The sequence below is a fragment of the Helicoverpa armigera genome, chromosome 6 (genome assembly GCF_030705265.1).
Source record: "Helicoverpa armigera isolate CAAS_96S chromosome 6, ASM3070526v1, whole genome shotgun sequence".
NCBI lineage: Eukaryota > Metazoa > Arthropoda > Insecta > Lepidoptera > Noctuidae > Helicoverpa > Helicoverpa armigera.
Genome location: NC_087125.1, coordinates 3,257,615 through 3,279,009, shown reverse-complemented (window position 1 = coordinate 3,279,009; position 21,395 = coordinate 3,257,615). Strand labels below are relative to the sequence as shown.

The following is a 21,395-nucleotide window of genomic DNA, read 5'->3' as shown; positions in this document are numbered from 1 at the left end:
GGATAGTGACATTTATCTATATTGTCAAACACCATTGATCAAAGTTAATAAATATTTCCTGAAATATCACCGGACACAGTTCACATTAACATAAAAATCTCGTATTTATATGAAAATGTTCGGTCAACGTCACATAAAATATTTCACTCTTCGACAGATGACAACTCATATGGTTCAATTCACATCGAAATAATATTCAGTAAAACCTTTTTACATGAAAAAAGGTAAATAAAAATCAACATTGTCCTTTTGAATATGTTTTGGTCCCGTTTTGTATTTGGCTTCCGTTTTATTATTAGTATAGAATGTATGTTATGAATTATTTCTGTCTAGGCAAGAACCTACGTTACCTATTGTTAGGCATATGTAATATCAACAATATTACAATCACATTAAAGAGCGCATTTTCTCTCAAACATACCTACCTATGTAAAAAGAATATGTTTTTTTTTTTAATTTCATTTTCTATTATTTCCCTCTCGCATCTAACTTTGTCTTTCTTTCAAAAGTAGCATAGTCCTTTCTCAGGCTCTAGACTATCTGTATATGTAAGTAGGTAGTGTTAGGTTCTTTTAAGTAAACCAAAACTTTCGCAAAGTATTTCATTTGTAAAAGTGAGATGGTGCTATTTACACGGCATAGTAAAAGCAACAAAGAAAAAGTCGTATTAACTTTATGGCCTAGGTTTTAATCATAGAATGACATTCAAGCCGTTATTCAGCCATTATTCCTTACATTGTTATCCAATGGAAAAGTGGCTGTTTGTTACTAAGTAACTCATTATAGTTTACCATCTGGGCTCGCAAAAACTTCGACTATTAAAACTACTTTCACGAGCATTTTATTATGTTTGTTGCTACTTAATTTCAAATAAATAGTCTACTAAATAAACAAACGAATGTTCTTAATATTCTATTATTTGATGAATCTTTACTTATTTTTCGTTTTTGCTTTTTCAAATTTAATATTCTAAGGGTGATCAATCTTAAAGTATAATAGGTACTCATCCATCATTACAAACAAGAGATTTTTTGGTTTGGTTCAAGCAAAAGCTGTTTTTCTTTATGTTCGTCCTATGAGTAGGAAATACTGTTTACTTAACAGGTACTTACTACCTAAACTTTAAAGACTGAAATAAGGTGTTTCAAACAAACTAAAATAAAGCGTTCGACAACAAAATCTAATGTACACTAAATTATCTTCAACATTTCCGTTGCTTAAGAGCCCATCAAACTATGAGCCGACTCAAAGTTTGCCGTCTGGCGTACAAGCATGTAGCAGTAATTATTTTGTAATCACTTTAACAGGTCATGGCCTCAGTCCAATAGTAATTTCTGACAACTCCATAACTCAAATAGGTAAAAGGCATATTGTAATTAAAACGTGACAAATGACGTCACAAAGAAATAGGTAGAAAAGTACATACGGTAAGGTGGGGTTGACCAATTTGAAATATTAGCAAAATTGAGAATTTTCATTAATTTGTGTTTTAGGAAATGAGCCCTTTGTACCAGGGTTGTATCATCCCAAGAGGATAGACGTAACATGCAACGATAGTTTACATAAGGGTTGACATAGGGCTGGTCAAGGGTATGTTTCAAAGTGCCATCGAGACCTGTTAAGCATAAGCAATTAAAACAATATTGATAGGTCGGTAAGCCTCTGATACCATAAACGGTGGGACTAAAGTTTTCTCATAGTGATGACGACTTTATTAGGTGTCTTAAAGTACCTTAAAGTACTTAACTTTATATCGTAGAATACATCATACATTTCACAACTTAAACAGAATAAAATTAGACAACAGATAAGTAAAATCGCCATTTATCAGAAGAAATTGGTGAAATTGCCCGTAAATATCTGTAAACGACAGGTAAAGTTTGCCACCGACAGCCGAGACCTTCATCTCTATGTTAATCTAATCCGAGACACCATTTCTCTAAGACGGCTGTCGTGTTCAGACGATCAAATTCAATCACGGAACGATAGCCTGTTGAGGTAGGTATTCTAACACAGATTCATTTTATTTGTAGTTTCCTATAGCCATAGAAACAAAAGAGCATCAAATAGGCAAAAGGTTTACACAATGTTTAATAATGGAGATAACCGATTGAAAGTCTTTTTATGTCATTTTTGAAGCTGAAACTCTTTGTATCTTTAATTTAAGTTAAATTGGTTCAGTAGTTTTGGCGTCAAAGTGTGACAGACCAATTTGCTTTCGCAATTATAATATTAGTAAGAATTTATGATAGCTTAAATATTATGCAGTATTCGCTTTGGCCAACACGAGCATTTGCTGTTACCGCGAAACCAAAATGTCAGCTAATAATTAGCTGGTGTCTATTGGCTTGTATTTCGAAATTCAACAACATTTTCACAGCGTGAACTATTGAGGATAATTTAGTTTTGCATACCACATTTTGTTGGTAAAATTATCACTTCATTTTAGAATTTATTTATTTTAGAGCATAGGCTTTGGAACTGGCTTTACTTTGACATAAAGAAAAATCTAGACAGCATACAGCTTTCGCTCAAGCGAAGTAAGATTTGGAGTCAACTTTATAGAAACCTAGATAGATATACTCTACTAGGTACAATAATGTTAACTTTTTGATCTTAGAACTAATTAAAGTAGGTGAAATAATAGTCGGTTTTGTCGTTAAGAGTAACCTCTTGCAGACAACATCAACTATTTTGTTGTTTATGATTCCAGTTATAACAACAGTAAACACAACAAATTATCAATCGTAGTACAGTGGCACTAAGACATTCTTAATTTCAGACAACACTAACTGACTTGACCCATAACAAAGTGTCACTGAAAACTGTTGACAAATCACTCAATTAATCATTCTAATAGAGATAGAGGCCCAATAACATTTAATACCTCGGATAAAACATTTTCAAACCAATTTTACATTCTAAATTCTACTAAATCCACTCAAATAAATCCGGAACGGCTTTGTCATACAGATTTGGACGCTTCATATTGATCGACACCTCTCAATAGTTATCAAGCATAGACTGAGAGCACACTGCAAACTTCTAGTCGGCCGATAATTTGTTTGGACTCATAAACCAGCATGAAGATGAATGGTAGTACGCACATTACAAAGAACAGGTATTTACCCGTTTACAAACCGATTTAACATTTTCGATTTGAATCAAGATATTCTGTGAATATAATTTGACAACCATCGGGTCTGTCTGCCAACTGTCGGCCGACTTTTTAGTCTGTAGTTTGCGGGTACTCTAATTTGGCAATGTACACAAAGCTCACTTTTGTGCAGTAGTGGACCGAAGCCAAACAGTTGTTATGAAGACCGGTTGACTTACGAGGTTTTTAGGTCGTTTTAGCTTAAATAGTGACGTGGGTGGGAATTAGTGCGTCTCGGCTCTCATTTGGATGACTTTGGCAGCCGTTACGGGTGAGAAGCCAGAAAGTCTGACAACCAGTCTTCCCAAGGTTTGCCCTGGAAGCTGGGTTGTGGAGGTCAGACAGGCAGTCGCTCCATTAAAACTCTGCTCAGTTGCTGCTCACTGCTACTCAGTTAGCTGTATATTTTTGAAAAGCCTAGCACATTATGAGAACAAAGTTTACATAGTAGGTATAATGAAACCTTGAAACGTAAGTTCAATAATAATTAAAATTTAACATGAATGAACGTCTACGCCTACAAGCTTACTTTTAATTAGCGATATAGACATTTAATTATCAAATTAATAGTCCATAGCGTAACGTTTTAGGGAATTTTAGTGACGTCATTGCTGTAATTTTCGAAATTGTATTGAAACCAGTCAAACAAAAAAAGTTGTTTCATTATTTTTGTCATCAAAATATTGTTTTGAATTCACCGAATTTAACTCTTCTCTGCCTTAAGGTACGTTTTAAATGCTAGCTGCCAACTGCAACTACCGACCGAACATGCCGCGACTGCATGAAATCGGCCGCAACTATACTGCTACGTACGTGTTCTTGTTTGATAGGAAATCATCACATAACTAAAACCCACCATGTTCCTTCTTATGCTCTTTTTGTTCCACTGCCGCGGTAACTCTTTCGAGAATACCGCAGCCCCGGCAGGCCTTGGCCTTGGTCGCCCTCAGATGTCGATAGTTTTCATGCAGTCGCGGAAATTGTAGTCGGTTTTCAAGACGTACCTTTGGTATCCTTGCATGTCAAAAAGGCGTAACTGCAAATGCAATCAATGGCACTTATGTCCGTTTTACCTAAAATAGTGTAACCTAGGGCTAGGTTCAGCATATTCTAATTTGTATGCGTCACTCGCGTGTTCCCTATTACATAGTCTGGGAAATTGGCGAGTGGATAAAGACTTAGTAAGTAGTTCCTGAGGGTAAGGTCAATGAATATGAATGGTGGTATATTCCAATGTAGGCGTCGTTTCTTTTCTTTTTTCGGAAATATTTTGAAAAAAATATTTTCTGTTGATTTGCTTTTTGAAGGCGTATTTTTTTAAATGATGGTTTTTTGACTTTTTTAAGTGTTACTTTATTGTATATGATGGTTTTTATTTTTGAAAAGCGTGTATTTAGTTTCTTGCCGGGTCATCTCCACAAGACCCACTATTTTGTTGTTTCAAAAGAGCTGTTATTGGCCTATTTGAAAAAAAAATCTTTGATTTTTGACTTTGAAAACTTCTCATAAATGAAAAAAAGCATACAAAAAATCGTAACGTGGTTCCCCTTTTTACTTTAATTCAATTACTCCTTCGCATAAAGACTCCACATGTAATATACTTAGTACAAATTCTTTTGCATGTAATTTCCTTTCATTAGAAAGTTGTAAAACGTACAGCCGAGTCCTTGGAATCGGTCTTTTGAGTCGCGAGCCAGATTTGCCTACTTATCTTTATTGTTCCGTTTCCAATTCGAGTTTCTTTTGGTCGTATTAAGGATTCTATAGGCCTCCAGAATTTTTGTTATCCTTAAAGAATAAAGCTTTTTCTATCGATTACTTCGGAACAATACTTTGATTTTATTTACGTGGTTCATGATTGTTATGAGATTTTTTGTAGAAGTAATAGGCACTCTGTAGTTTCATTTTTGATAATACCATTATTGCTTTTAATAAAAAGAACCTGTTCTATAGTTGAAGACAAAGACAAGTGACGGGCCACTTATCCATTTGTATTCATAACTTTATTTCCCTTCAACCGAAAGTGTAATGTTATTTACCTATTTATTATTTACAACAGTACTTCAAAGTACATGGACCCTACCACAAGCAACCTCTAGTCAGTAGCTATTACAGGGAACCATTAACTGTCTACAAACACTGCATTTGAACCGCGAAATCTGTTAGTTAAATCTAGACTACGTACGATAACGCTGTAGTAAACTACACGGGTTTATGTTTAACTGCTCGGGTTAAATATTAGCGTTGGTTATGTAGTTCGTTTGACGTTTGTCTTTGGTCTGGGTTATTCATTATATTTGATAGTGTTATGTGTATTTATTTAGATATCATACTTTACTTAATAATACTCTTTACTAGACCTGCATTTATATTGAAACATATTTTTTTTTCATTAGTATTTTTGTTGAAGCTATTGGTTCTTTTATACACACAAGTTTTCTTTGGTACTCAAAATTCTTTTGTTTTCAGTTATAACAGTAGGTTGGACAAGCTTTACGCTCTGATTACTTCTCATAATGAAATCCTAAAATTAATTCATTCAAAGAAACAGCGCTTCAGCACTTCAAATCCACAAAACAAAGCGCTTAAAATATCCGGTATTTATAAATAAACAATAAAACGGTTTGTAGCACGACCCATTATATTGTTCTCATCTGTACGCTTAATGTTGAATGAATAATGTATGAATTAGATGATATTCGAGGATGCTTTGGTCCTGCGTGCCTTAAAGTATGTTGGAAATCTGATTCTGTTTAGCACCTGGTTATTTATTGCACAAAAAAAATATATAAAAAGGTTATTTAAATTAGTAGAAAAAATACCATTATTCCGTTTTCAGTAGGTACAGAAGTTTACCTATTAGTTTAAAATACCTGTCAGAAATTTCTTAAGATATGGTGTTGAATCTTAGAGCTTTATTTGTCGACGTAAGAAAGCCACACTAATAAAATCCAACTTTTTCGAGTTTTATACATCTGGTATGGGAAAAAATCCTGCTAATTCCAAATCTGGCCAAGTGCTAAGTTAAAGTGGTTCAATATAATTAAATTTTCAGTACACCCCGTTTAAAACTGAGCACCTACTTTTGCCAACATTGTTTGTTGGAGAAACGTGAGTGGAATTGGGTAGGAAGCCTAAATTCTAAACTAAATAGCCTATATACAGGGGTGGGATTACCAAGGGTCAGGCCAGGTTAGGAACAGCCCTGCATAATAATTAGCTCATCTGTATCGTATAGCCCTGGTTACCCTTGACCCTGATTCCCATAGTATGGGGTAACGATGGAATCTTTGTATCCGGACTTTATAAGATGGCAATTTGTATGATAAACTCGATGGTTTTATGTGCAAACTTGGTGAAAGGAAGTATAAAACAAAGACTGCAGTTATGGCTCTCTTCACAGAAAAGTTAATTGTTATAGTGATACTGGAATTCTAAACTATAACTTAAGTGTTAAATGACGATTACCATACAACATGAGCACTAATCTTAGGGAATCTGGAGCAATTTAAAAAATCTTTCAGTGTTATATTCATCAATGAAGGCTATCATAGTTATCCGGGTGCTCGAGGAATCTACTCCTCGGAATGCGGGCGAAACCTCGCCAAAAATAGTCTAACTAATAACTTACAATGTAAGTGCTGCTTACATTGTAATTGTAATTTAGCTTTTTTAATGGTTCATTTACTTCACAGTACTCACCAAATATTTACTCCTATTATCCCTTACATATTCGCGAAACTACCCCATTATCTAACTACACGAAATGTTTTACTACTAGGTAGGCACTGGTAGTAAAGGTTGACATTTACTACTAAGACGAATGACGGTCCAGTAGTTATGGCTTGTCATTTCTTTCACATTTGTAATATTGTTAGCAAAGTAATTACTGGACTTTTATGTCGTTTTATGTATTTTTGCGTAGCAACAAAATGTAATCATTAAAGTTAGAAATCGCCAATTCCGAAAGCGAGGTTAAAATAATACTTTTAAATATTAGAATAAGTTGTTAAAGTGTCAGTCTGATGATGCGTATATGATGCACTATTGTGAACTCAAGATACAAGAGTAGTTCAGCTGATAGTACTCGCTATAAAAATGATAAGTCAACTCTTTGAAAAAAGTCTGAACAACGCCTTTCATGAAAACACCGGTAGATAAAACTTGGTACTAAATCTTTCCATTATGTAATCTCTTCCACCTCAGCTGAGAATGGGAAACATGATTTTGATTTTAGACGGTAGAAATCCAAACGAATCCACCGTCTTTCTCAACTTATTAAAATAAAACCTCCTTACTGCATTAAGAAGACTGGAGTTATTCAACTCCGGGGCCTACTACATTAGTTTAGTAATAGTTAAGAGAATGATTGAGGTTTTACACTAAGGTTCATTTTTCTCGGTACACTAACAGCGCTTGCACATTGCGGATTTTTGTGAGAGTAGGTTATATTGCACTTAAACGTGTTTTTTTGAACGGTAGTCGTCATTTGTGTGTGAGAATGCATTAATTTCAAAATCCTAATCGAGCTTTTCATTGAGACATAACTCAGTAGCTAGGTTACCGGCAATAATTTACTCGATTACGTATGGTTAAGCTTTTGTTACGCACACCATCGGCATTGGAAAACCAGATGAGATATAATGAATTCCCAAATAAATTGCCATGACGCTACACAGTCTATTAAAATGCATAAAATATTGGTAGATCGTAGAAATCCTAACTAAAATTATAAATGTGAAAGTAACTCTGTCTTTCTGTCTGTCTGTCTTTTCTTCACGCCTAAACTAATGGACTGATTTGTGTGAAATTTGGTACAGACATAGTCTGGAACTTGAGAAAGGACATAGGATAGCTTTTATTACAAAGAAATACAAAAATAAAAATAAAATTTATTCCGGACATATACCGCCATCTATTGGTCAAACCATAAATCTGCCGCAAGTCACTATTCCACGCGAACGAAGTCGCGGGCAAAAGCTAGTCAGTCTATAAAGGACAATGCCTAAAAACGTCCCCACCCACCAACAGACTTGAAAGTAGTGTCATTGGATGCGCCTCATTTAATAGATCATTTCTTATTATGGAGACACATTCCAAAAGTATTTTTTGTATTGTATTGTATTGTAACAGCCTTTTTATCGTCCCACTGCTGGGCACAGGCCTCCTCTCACACAGAGAAGGATGTGAATAAAAGTATGGGGTTTAGGAACTATAAGACAATTTAGCATCCTTAATAATCAATTAACTTCAAGTTTGTTAACCAATTACTCGGAATTGCGTAGACCGATTTTGAAATCTATTTTTTGTATATAGAGAAACTATCTCAAAGCTAGTCCGATTTAATTTTCATCAAGATCTTTTAAGCAGTTTTTGAGTTATCATCAGTTAAAATAATCGGTTTGAAGAGGCAATGTAGGATGTCGTGAGGACACCTTCACCACCACCAACAGACTTGAAACTAGTGTCATCGGAAGCGCTTCCTTTGATAGATCATGACTATCATAACGATTAACGCCAAATGTATGGGGTTTTGGAAATATTCGACATTTTATTATCCACAATTAACGTAACGTTAGGTTAGGTTAGTAGGTACCTATACACCGTGACTTTTTAGTCGTCTTACAACGGCAGCCCACTTCATGTATCCAATGACTAGTAAACGTTCATATAAAAAAAAAATGAGATTTGAATAATTAAAAATAATTCATTAAACCCCAAACATTTAGAGTATGTCGTCACAGTAAAAAAATATCTATCGGATAAGGCGCTTCTGATGACACTAGGTTCAACTCTGTTGGAGTCAGTAAAGGTCCATACAAAATCATTAAACTAATTATCATTCTAACCGGTGATAACTCAAAAGTTACTAAAAAGATCTCGATGAAAATTATATCGGACTAACGTTGAGACGCCTTCTTTGCATTAAAACAAAAATAATCAAAATCGGTCTACGCAACTCCGAGTAATTCGTTAACAAACTTGACGTTTATTGATTATTAAGGATATTAAAATGTCGTGTATTTCCAAAACCCCATACATTTGGAGTAAATCGTTTTGTTAATCATGATCTATCGAAGGATGCGCTTCCGATGACACTAGTTTCAAGTCTGTTGGTGGGTGGGGACAGGGTCCATACAAAATCCGGCATTGTCCTTTATGACGTCACTTAATAGAATTGTTTGTAAACACTTGTAGTTGATTTTATATATTGCCAGTCTGCTTTGCTTCTATGCAACTGAGAATTTTTCATTCATGATCATTATCGCTTAATTTAAACTTTTTTCAGATTGCAAAATTTGAGGGTGCCACAAAACCTTATGTTGTGATGATAAAATAATAATTAACATTGCATATCACTCTCAGTTTAATTTAGAAATTTCTGTAACGTACCTAATAATAACTTTGGGTTGTTTACATTTAAGTTTAGTAAAGCTTCCGTGTGTCGCGTAATCTTAGGGTTCGTACACAACTATGTATCTTTATAACATCGTTGCGTATGAACTCCAACGTCTTATAGTATATAGTATGACATTATTGCAACGTCGATTAGGGTTGTTGTACTATCTTCGCAGATATGTATACAGCCTTACAATCGGTAATGTTAGTTTGTTCGTGGTTTGAGACACGGTCTCGGCTTAGTAGCGACTTAGGGAATTTCCTTGAACATGTATTAAGCATGTGTTCAGTAACGCTTGATAATGAAGTTAGGATTGAAAGCGCTGTGTTGATATTAATTTATAAAGGAAAGCAATAACATTTTTGAAATTGGAAAAAATATGCCTTAAAATATAAATAAGAAACAATCAAAAAACCAATAACTAAAACATTTGAATTAAGAACGTTTCTTTGAAAAGCCGTTAAAAGTTGCCCAATAATTGGTTTCACGGAAATTGAATCTGGAAGCCAGAGAAGAAGAAAAAGAATAAAAATAAATGAAAATCAACATTTTTTTATCGCCAGTCTTAAAAGAATGGTGTTACTGAAAACGTTAATAATCCCCCTCGTTCTCAATTAGGGTCTTTATTCGGAACTGAATTAAAATTGAAGAAACGAAGAGTAGTAGAATTGTATCATTTGGGAAGATATAAATAATTCAATGTCTACTTGGCTACGGTGAATGAAAGTTAAATATTTATTAGGGCTCGGTTTGGTTGGGTCTGAATTTGTAGGTCTCTCACTTTGTACATATATTCAGGTTGTAAATTAACCCAGATAATTTGCAAAAGGTATAGCAGTTTTTATAGCGAAAACGATAGTAACATAATTTCTTTAATTATCCTGGATTTCCTAGATAGTTGGCTAATCATTATCCAGATGCCATTTTCTAAGTTAGGATAATGATATCATAATCTTTTATTTTCAGGCCCTTAAAAGATACATTTGTAAAATAAAGATAACATGAGAACAACCGCTGCCGTGCTCATTGAAGATAAGACAAAGCTTAGCTGTCGTATGACAACGTTTAAGCACACCTAAATCTCTCAACAAGAAGATTATTTAGGACTAACTGTCAAGGAATTAAGCTACATACTGAAGGTATATGGTAATGTCGGTTTATTAAAATCACAGGTGCTTTAAATGGAGTTCTGCTATCTATAGTTTAAGTACAAAATTAATGTTGCCACTGAGATTGTATCCCAAATAGGTACTTGATTGTTTTTAGAGGCGTACGAATTTCTGAGGCCAAACAAACTGCTGGCCGACTAAAAGTTTGTAGTGTGTGGGAGCTCTTAATATGAAAAGGTGATTTAAAAATAATGCAAAACCTTAAAATAAAATTACTAGGATGTAGCCAAAACAATTTTATGATTTTTTTGGTTGTGGCTTTTGTTGTACCATGTTGACGTTGTTAGCAAAGCAAGTTAAAGCTTTTTTAAGCATGAGTTTATTTTATGTTTTTCCTATTATTTTTCCGTCAAAAAATATTTTCCTGTCCTTCTGCCTTTCAAGTTACACAATATATAAAGGCTTTTTTCAGAGCATTTATAAAAATAAATTCACGTCTGTTTTAAAATCATTTGTAAGTTTCCTCATTCCGAACACGCACGTCCATTAGTGCAGTTTTTCAACTGTTATTTTTAAATTACTTTTAAACTCTACCTCGTTGGATTTGCAGTTAATTCCTGATTGGACTTGATTTTTAGTTTCATTCACTTTTTTAATGGAAAGTATGGTATTTATAATGTTTTACGTAGTAAAAAATATATATTTTGAGTAGTTTTTTTATTTGAAATCTTATAGTAAGAGTTGTTTGAAAAGACTCCATTTTATTTAGGCTGTTTAAGATGATAAATGTATGTATATTCTGAATAACTTTTAGTATTTGGCTAAAAATACCCAAAAAAATATCCAAAATCGAAATTGAAGGCCAAAATAAAGCGTGAATGAAACTTATCTCTCACAAGTTCTAAATGCAAACGCTAAGTGATTTTTGGTATAAAGCAACATCAATCAATCAACCGGAATAATACTGCAAACCTGCAATCTTAATAAAATGATTCTGAGTTTCGTATGAGAACTGAACTTCTCACAGTCCTATAAAAACGAAAATTTGGCCATATTCATTTTTATACAAATAAATTAAGAATCCTCTTTCAATATTATGCACATTATAAAGACTATAAAAAAAACTTACACTGTATAAAATTCACAATAATAATTAATGTGTATCATAATATCAATTCTTGCTATTAAATCACAACAGATGGATATACCAACAAAAAACTCACCAATAAATAAACTACCTCAAATCATCACCACAATTAAACAAACAATGTGACTTATCTTAGGTTTATACCTTTTCCTTCGGAATAAAAATCCTTTATGACAGGCCTTGATACGTGACGTGACATCACATAAAGCCTATAACACAACTATGAATTTTATTGTCACTAAAACGAAAAGCGATGGAATTGCCATAGTCATTACATAAAGGTTTTGGCACTTGCAATGAATTCTGGCTACTAATATTTTTCTGACATCTCTATAAGATACCAATATTGTATCTCTGACTGACAAACTACTAAAACTCATAATTATAGTAATTAAATAACACTTAACTGAACTTACATTTATATAATATCGAATTAACCTGCCAATGTATTATATCTATCATATTTTTCTTCGCTTGATAAAAAACTTGACTGGAGAGCAATTCATTTCCAATTCAAATAACCATTTTGCACTCGATTAAAATTCAATTGACAAAAGGGTCATGAAGAGTTAAAATAAAAACCTACCGAATATTGAAAACTCGCAAAATGTCGATACTTTTTACGATACATTGAATCCCTTTAACTGTTTTAATGTAAGCAGATATAACTGAGGTTCACTTATATAAATTCGAGTTAATGAAATGTGCAAAGGCATATCGAGAAATTTTAAGAAGTCAATTTAAATGTTTGGACTCATTAGTAGTCCCTGTCGGTCTATCTGTCAGGCTTTAACGCTGAAATTACTGAACTTTGTACTTAAGGGCGGAAAGTGGTTCTCCCTGGTGGTACCTGGTTAACTTAAAATAGTTAAATAGTACATTAACACATATATTTAAATCTACGACAATAATATTCAGATGAAACCTGAATTACCTACACAACAAGAAATCAAAATTACACAAAAGCGCAGGAAATTATCTTACATCGATTCAACTTTGTACAACACAGCTGCTAACACAATAAAACGTCATCAAATATGAATCCTTTACCAACATAAAAATATTCCCCGTGCTTCAAATAAACTGAAATCAGGCCAGGAAAGCTATAAACTTTTGGAAATATCGTGTCATAGCGCAATGAATCGTAAAGACACGGAATTCCTTAGAACAATTTCCGAGTATTTATAGAAAATTCATTTCTTAGAATCATATTGTTTGTTGTTTAAGAAAATATGGAAGCCCTGTTTTATATCGGTTTTTGTCTTATGAATTTATTTTGTCCGCAAACCTTACAATAGGGAAATAAAACAAGTACTTATGAAAGTTTGAATGAATCAGTACAAAGCTTATTGTATTTACTTTGTTCGGAAATATACTTATACCGTTTACGTATTTTATTTCACAGGTAAAAATATGATATAAGTAGGCTGGCCTTCAAGATTTGTGGTAAGTTTGAATTGATGACAGAATTTTATGAATGATGATGGAGTAAAAGTAATTTCTTCTTCAAATTCAATTTGACATTTAGCCCCAGAGACTTACTGACAAACTGTGCAACTAGCAGGTAGTCATGTAAACATTGACTACAGAATTACCACGTTCTGCATCAAACATGAATCCAGCCAACCGCAGCTGTGTACCCGAAACATCTAGACAGATCTGTATTAGACTGTCTGTCTGTAAGTCTAACTTTTGAAGTGTTTATATTGAATCTGATTTCCAAGGAATTTGCTGTTTGGTGTTTAAAAATAGATTTGTAGGTTGTGGTATGTTATGTATGTTGTATGTTAGAATTTGCAGATTTTACAGTTTTTTGATCAATGAAACTTATTACAAAATTTTGGATAGCCATAAAAGCAATGGACATAAAATATAAAGCCGCTGTAACATATTTTAGTAAATATTGTATTAGGTTAGTTTATTCTAAGTTATACTTTGCTATCGAAGTTTGTTCAACTATGAAGTGATTTGGGGCGTTGAAAACCTATTCATACGAAAGTCAAACTTCTGTAATACGCGTGCCAAAATCCTTAGGTTAGCCAAAACCCAATCCATTCAACGGGAACAAAAATATTCTTAGGAGATATATAAAGTTCTATGGTTTGACGATTTCCATGACATTTTTATAAAAAGTGCAAAGAGAAGTAGAGAAACGGGTGAAACCACAGCCGAAAGCTAGTTTACTTAAAGAGAACCGAAAAAGATTATGTACCTAATACTCGATCCAAGCTGTTGAACTGATTTATTGCCAATTTCTAATCTAATGTATTGCTTAGAAATTTCAAGACCCAAAACCAAAGAAAAATTGGCCCTACAACCAATAAAATATTGCGTATAAGATTAACTTTTGCACTAAACATCTTCACAGACTCATTAAACATCTAGACAGGCCAGTACTTGAGGTCTAAGTTACTGCTCGACGCAATATCGCTAAGAGTACCTTTAATCAATATCAGATGCCAATTAATATACTCCAGATTGCCGTCCATTGTGGCTCTGATTAACTTTCTTGCGAGTTTCAAGATGGCCTGTCTATACTTTCGATGTGCTCTGTAATTCTGATGATGTCCTTAGTAAAACTAGTCCACTCTATAAAAGATGACTTGGCACAGACATTGTGAATAAAAAACCCTTCTTATTCGTTCGCAATAAAAAAATTTTTTGTGGCATTGTACACAGATCTGCCAGAAATAATACACGAAAAATTATTTGCACTTCACGGGCGAACGGAACCAAACTGCCATTTTTATATAACAGAGCACATAGGTACTACATAATATATAATGATAAATTCATTGCTAAAAGCCTGATGGCAAGAAGCCAGGGTCATCTATTCCGTGACCATCTATTACACAACGTAAATATTAAGCACTCGGTATATTTTATTTTATGGACAACAATGGGCACTTTAATGAGTCCCTGATGATTGAACCAGTAGAAAAATTTTGCAAAACCCTTTTACGGAATAAGGGATGGTTTTCAGTGAAGTAAAATACATGGCCATCATCTGCCAAAACTTTTCTCAATTTTTCGAATGCAGCAAGTATCAGTGATATTTATATGCAGCGATTGCATATCTGACCTCCGCATCCCAGTTATCCGGGTAACCCAATATTTCTAGCAAAGACTGATTGTCATACTTCCTATGTAGATATACCCATGACGACGGCCAAGTATGTTGAAATGACAGCCGGGACATACATGCTTTTTAAAACTATAAGTTGACAGAGTTGGTAACAAATAGTAGCAGTTTTCATTATATTTAAGGTTATCAGTTCTTGTTTTGCTGTCAAGTCATGCATCCTTAATACCTCCTTACGGGTTGACCTTTGGCGGTATCTCGGTAGCCCAATTTCGGGTCGGCTTGGTTTGCATAATCTGGATTACACAGCCTGCGATGTTGTCAACGGTAGTATTGTACATCGGGTACAAAAACAGTGTACATATATAAACTTATGTTATTAATATTTTGTATTGTATGTTTGTAGAAATGATGAGATCTTAGAGGTTATCAAATTAGTAAATATTGATGATGATATGTTATTTTTACAAAAACTTCGTAAACAAGACTGAGCAAAGTAACACAGAGTTGAAGAGATCATGAAGTATTCTTGATTATTTTCATGACACTGATTGAACATATCTAACATTATATTAACTTTAGTACCCCATATTGCATGAAAACCATAACCATGAAATGCATGCAAAGAAAACACGTGGAAAAGTTAATGTTCCCGATATGAATATGAAGTTCGCGATATGAATGAAAGCAATAACAATTGAAGAAGACAATCGACTATCGTTTAGCTCAATACTCCGGACGTCACTGACAGTACATCATTTAGTTGTGTAAATCCGTTTTAAGATCCGTTTGCATCTAAAAATAACCGGAGCCGTAAATCCAGATTCGGTCGAACGGATTTTACAAGAGAATTTCGATTTGGGAACTTTATGATCTTTAGGCGAGATTTATAGTTATTTATATCACTATTTTCACGTCTGTTTTTCTATAAATACAACGCGATATTTCTTCTGTTACCTGTTTCTGAGTAAATGTTGCAGTTTTTGGAAGCAGTGTAAATAAATTGGTTTGTTGCGATTTGGTTAATGCTTAATGTGTGTCTTTAGAGTTATTTATGCGTAGTTTCGTTTGCATAGAGTTTGTGCTAAATGAGAGAGAGCTTTCAGTGTTTATGTTTGGGGCGTTAGCGGAGCGCGTGAGACATAAATTTTGAAGAAAGCCATCGTTGAAGCTCGTGTACGGTGATAAGTTTACATAGCAACAAAATGCCACTTAGCGACTATGTAGTAATATGCTTACATTTTTAACACCGCTTCATAAAAATCCGTGTTACTTACATGTATGGTATAAGTACCAATAGCATCTATAGATGAAAAATAAGAGGCTTTGAGAGAGGATACGGCAATTAATACGTGATGACCATGATAAAACAAAAACTAAGTTTTAGAATTATCCATAACTTTAAAGGTAAAAGAAATTAGTTATTTATTTACTTACTGTAGTGTATTTTATACTTCCATGCTCAAAAATCCCAAAAAAAAATCTTATTGTGAAAATGTCTTTTAACACACAGCTTACACAAAAAAAATTCACACATGTAGGTACCTACTACATGTAGGCTTTCAAGGGGTGAATCGAATTTGGTCCCCCAAGGGACTTTGTGTGATTTATCCGATATAAAAACGAGTGAGCCAATAAACAAGAAGGATCTCGTTTCAAATTGAAGTAGAAATAAATTTTGAGTATTGTAACAAAATTGGAGTACAATTTCATCACGATAAATAATGACATATCAAAAAGACTATTATATCCTTTGTTTTATCGGTTTATAAGCGTAGTTTTAATGTATCGATGTTATAAAAATAATAATATAGGTACTATGACCAATCTATACTAATATTATAAAGCTGAAGAGTTTGTTTGTTTGTTTGTTTGAACGCGCTAATCTCAGGAACTACTGGTCCGATTTGAACAATTCTTTCGGTGTTAGATAGCCCATTTATCGAGGAAGGCTATAGGCAATTATCCGGGTTTGTGCAGAGGTTTCCACGGGATGCAGGTAAAACCGCTGGCAGAAGCTAGTATCAACTAAAGTTGTAATGCTCCGTAACAGTATGAACTTCTTGATGCGCATTTTGTCTCACAACTACGCAAACGAAACACACATTAGTATTTGCCAAATAAACAAAACATAATCTCAGTACATGTCACTATTTTTTTCAGCTTTCTAAATAACCCATTTTTTGCAATAATTAAGTTATTTACCACACAATAACTCAATTCCGAACTCCATCAAAACTTTTGACATTTGTGTACGCGCGCGAAAATCAAACACCAATTTACAAGAAAATAAAATGAGAAAGATAAGTTGCCCCTCAATTTATGAATACATGAAAAAACTGTACAGCTATTAATCAAATAGAATTTACGATCGTATGCCGCGAAAAAAGTTTTTTCGTGTTTTTTTTTCGATATATTGAAATATCAGTTTGAGCGAAGTTTACATTTCTAGTGCTGAGAGATTTATTGCCTAACGCTGATGATATCAAAAAAGCTTAAGCATCAATACCTATCTGTAATTGGATCTTGTTATCGGGTATTGAGGTATCAAGGAGGTTTTAATCTGTCACCAATATAAATATAAGGGTTACGATATCTTTTAATACAATATTTATGTTTTTGTAACTTACGTGGCTGTGTACTGTCAGACTTAGCAAACTAACTTAACGTAACGAGAGCCGTTCTAGAAAAACGCAGGCTATGAATTCCTATTAGATAGCTTTGCAAAAAGCTAAAGTTTGAATTTTATTTTAAAATTGTGGTAAGTGTCTCTAAGCTGTGCCATAAAAATAGCGATTTAATAAAACGCCTAAAGAATTATTTTAAAGTCACAAAATATTTCATCACGTTTATTTTTTTCTAAGATTTTTTCACAATTTTGAAAACATTATCACTTCTTCTATATGCAGCCTAATGAATAAAAAGATAGATTGATCGATCCCCTGCTTTCTGATCTCGGAGCCAAGTATTACGTAGTCCAATAGGTACCCCAAAAATCTTACCATGAAATATAAACAAAATAATTTCCGACTACAAGATGTGGGGTAAAACGCAAACTGATCAATCCATCACCCAGTCGCTGTACCTGTCAATGATAATGATCGATGTCCCCCAAACATGGTTAGCTAACTCCTCTTTTAAGTCCAAGAATTTGGGGGCGAAAATAAGGAAATTAGGGAGAATAATTATTAGGACATCTAGCTATTTTCTGCGGCTGTACTCGCATCTTGAACCCCCAAAGTTGCTTGTATATTACATACTATGTTTATTTCTGGTAGTAGATAAGTGAGAATAATTAGGAGGAACTAACTGGTTTACCTGCATCATGAACCCTTTAAAGTAGCTTTTATATTACTCTAGTTTTATTACTGTCCAGCAAATTACCTTAAGTAGTTTTTGTGTGAAAGACTTTCAAACTTTGACGCATCCAAACTTCCACGTTAATATTACTGTGGTTAAATTGTACAGCTTTGTAAATAAAAGCATTATACCGCTCCGTTATATGCTTAATATCGCTTGCAGTAGTAACTAGCGAAGTTCTGATCAAATAAATCTGAAATATATTTTCTAAAAAAAGTAAGACGACGCTAAGTCCTGTGGGACTGGTTCGAATTTTCGAAGAAAGATTCGTAACGTAGGCGATTTTTGATTGGAATATTATCATTTCGAACTCAAATATTTTTTAAATTGAAGATTTTATTTGATGTCTGAATAGCACGCAATTTGCATTTTGAACATCAATTTTGTATTTTTGGTAGATTAAATTTGAAAGACTTTCCAATTATGTCCAACTATATTCATATTGATTCAGGTGCAGACATATTAAATGCAAACAAAAGACAAAAGCCGACATCTCACCATCCTATTCGATTAGGGCTGCCATCCGTCCGGGTTTCCCCGGATTTGTCCTCGTTTTGACCCCGTCCGGGGGACGTCCGGGCGGGTTTTATAGAAGCGTCCGGGGAAAACCCGGACACTTTTCATGTAAGAAAGCACCTCATTGAATTTAAGTATATGTTAATAGTAAATGGATTACAAAATAGGTATTATTTTGTTTAAACAAAATCGTACTCGTTCGGGGAAAAAATGCGATTTACGCCAAATGTCCGGGTTTTTTTAATGTTTGTCCGGGTTTGGCGAAATTCGAGATGGCAGCCCTATATTCGATCAATCTACCTCAGGTATCGATTATTCACCATCGTATCAATTTCATAGCCAATTAAGTCACTAGAGCCTAGATACATAGGTGTATGTATATGTTACCGTAAGATTACAAACATCGTTAGATTACAATCTATCTCGAGAGATTGCAAACTGTCGAATTATTGTGAACCGTAACATCTGATTGCAATTTAACGCATTATTTTTCGCTATATTATAATCTATCGATGAGAAATTGTCAAATTGTCAACTGTCCGAAAGCTCTCTCTGATTGGTCAGTCTTTTTGTAAGATCGACCAATCACGACCAGCCGTTCTGTTCCCATGGAGTTCCCGTAGAGTTAGGAATGAAATAGAGGTGTCAGTTAAATAAAATAAATACTCTTCAAAAATTCTTCAAGTATTAAATTTATATAAAAATAACTCTTATAAAAATACAGTTAGGTATTTTGTCTTCAAATACAAACTAATATTTAAAAATAAAATAAAAGGGGTGCTAATTAAACAGGCTTCTTTTTAATATCATTATTCGCCCCCAAAAATGTATGTTGCCTTCTAAATTACTAAGTCAGCCACAATAAATAAAGCGTCGAGCATCTAAATAATACTATCTTAGCCACGAGTTATCTTCCACTCTAAATACAACTCAACAAAAATAACCACCATGCTGGTGGTTATTTTTTTGCATCTAAATTTGTAGCATGCATTCTAACAGTAAACTTCTTAAATACTATTAAATGACATCATAAAAATATTTATTTACCTTCTAATTTTTTTAGTCGTACCTACTGAGTTTTTTGTTTAAAATATAACACATCCCATATTAATTGACCCAGCATGGAAGTAAGCATGCAACATGCAGCAAGCATGGCTTCTGTCACGGCTCCGGCGCTGCGGGGCTCCGGCGGTCCCATGTGAGCTTATCGTCGCAGATGGTTTTCACGCTCACCACCGCAGCTTCGGCTTGCTGGCCGGCTCCGCCGGCCAGCCTCAGCCGCGGCGGCGAGCGCTGAAACTACCTGCGCCTCAGCTCGCAGGCCGCCTCGCCCCTCCGCGCCTACGCGGTTTTGAATTGCACTCTAGGGGTAGGGCAGACAAGACTACGTGGAGTCGGTTTTGCAGCGATTCGTTTTCGTCACTAACTTCAATTTTTTATACAAATTTTTAATTGTGTGTAATTTGAGTCTTAAAAATTAAGTACAATTTTTGATTTTATAAAAAATTAAACCGTCACTTATTTTTGCACGTCAAAGAGCTGTGACACCGGGAGTAGCAAAGAACATTGTCTTTTTTGATGTTCTACCAATCAGCGCGCAAGATGCATTCCGTTCTACGCCAGTTGACAATTTGACCGCTCTACATCGCTCTCGATCTTACAAAAAGACTGACCAATCAGGGAGAGCTTTCGGACAGTTGACAATTTGACAATTTCTCATCGATAGATTATAATATAGCGAAAAATAATGCGTTAAATTGCAATCAGTTGTTACGGTTTACAATAATTCGACAGTTTACAATCTCTCGAGATAGATTGTAATCTAACGATGTTTGTAATCTTACGGTGACATATATACTACAATATGAACATGACCGCACTACCCTTGACAATATACCCTGGTGGCTTAATATGTCAGTGTTTGTTTACCATTTAACTTATTAAAACATAAACATGTAAGTAAAAACTAGCTGCCTTATTAACCACTTCAGCCTCAAAGAAACGAATTGGTTTCACAAAGCTCATTCTATTTTCAACTCTAATGCAAGGACATAAGGTTCACTAATGCTAAGTTTTTTCGTTATTTTAATCTTGTCGGACTTGACTAGTTCGCTAGTGCTGTTGGTAGTGAAATCCGGTAAAACGGAGAACCTTTTCGCTACTTACAGAAGTTAAGCGCTTATTTCAACACCTCCAAGTTTTCCAACTCATTCGTAATTCAAATTGCGTTCCAATTCCGAATTCGATCGTTCAGCACTGGCCACTATTTTGTTTTTTTTTTCTTGAAATAAAGGAGGTTTGGTATTACCATGCATGTGGCTTAAATATTAATATTGAGGTCATATAAGTTATATGATAGTGATAAAATGTGCCAAACAGCCGCATAGAGCAACTTGATCTGATAATAGAATTCCTTTGAACCAATCTCGCAGATGCTCACAGCCCGCAAATATGATTATTTCCATATTTGGAAAGGTTATTACGTTTTTGTAGGCTTTATGTAAATAGTGTTTTGGACGAGAAATAATGACGGTTTCATTATTTTCTCATCGTAATATTTATGGAGGGGATGAAAAATAATAACAGTTTTCGTACTTGGTATTTTGCCATTAACGTTACGCTTT

At 34.2% G+C, this 21,395-nt stretch overlaps 1 protein-coding gene and 1 long non-coding RNA gene across 5 annotated transcripts in view; both read right to left on the bottom strand.

Annotated features, from left to right (window-relative positions):
- The window catches only part of Pde1c (Phosphodiesterase 1c), a 455,862-nt gene that overhangs the window by 234,975 nt on the left and 199,492 nt on the right, over window positions 1-21,395 (bottom strand). The gene's annotated exons all lie outside the window — the stretch shown is intronic.
- Window positions 1-21,395, bottom strand: part of LOC135117012 (uncharacterized) — a 65,667-nt gene that overhangs the window by 43,205 nt on the left and 1,067 nt on the right. The window lies entirely within an intron of this gene.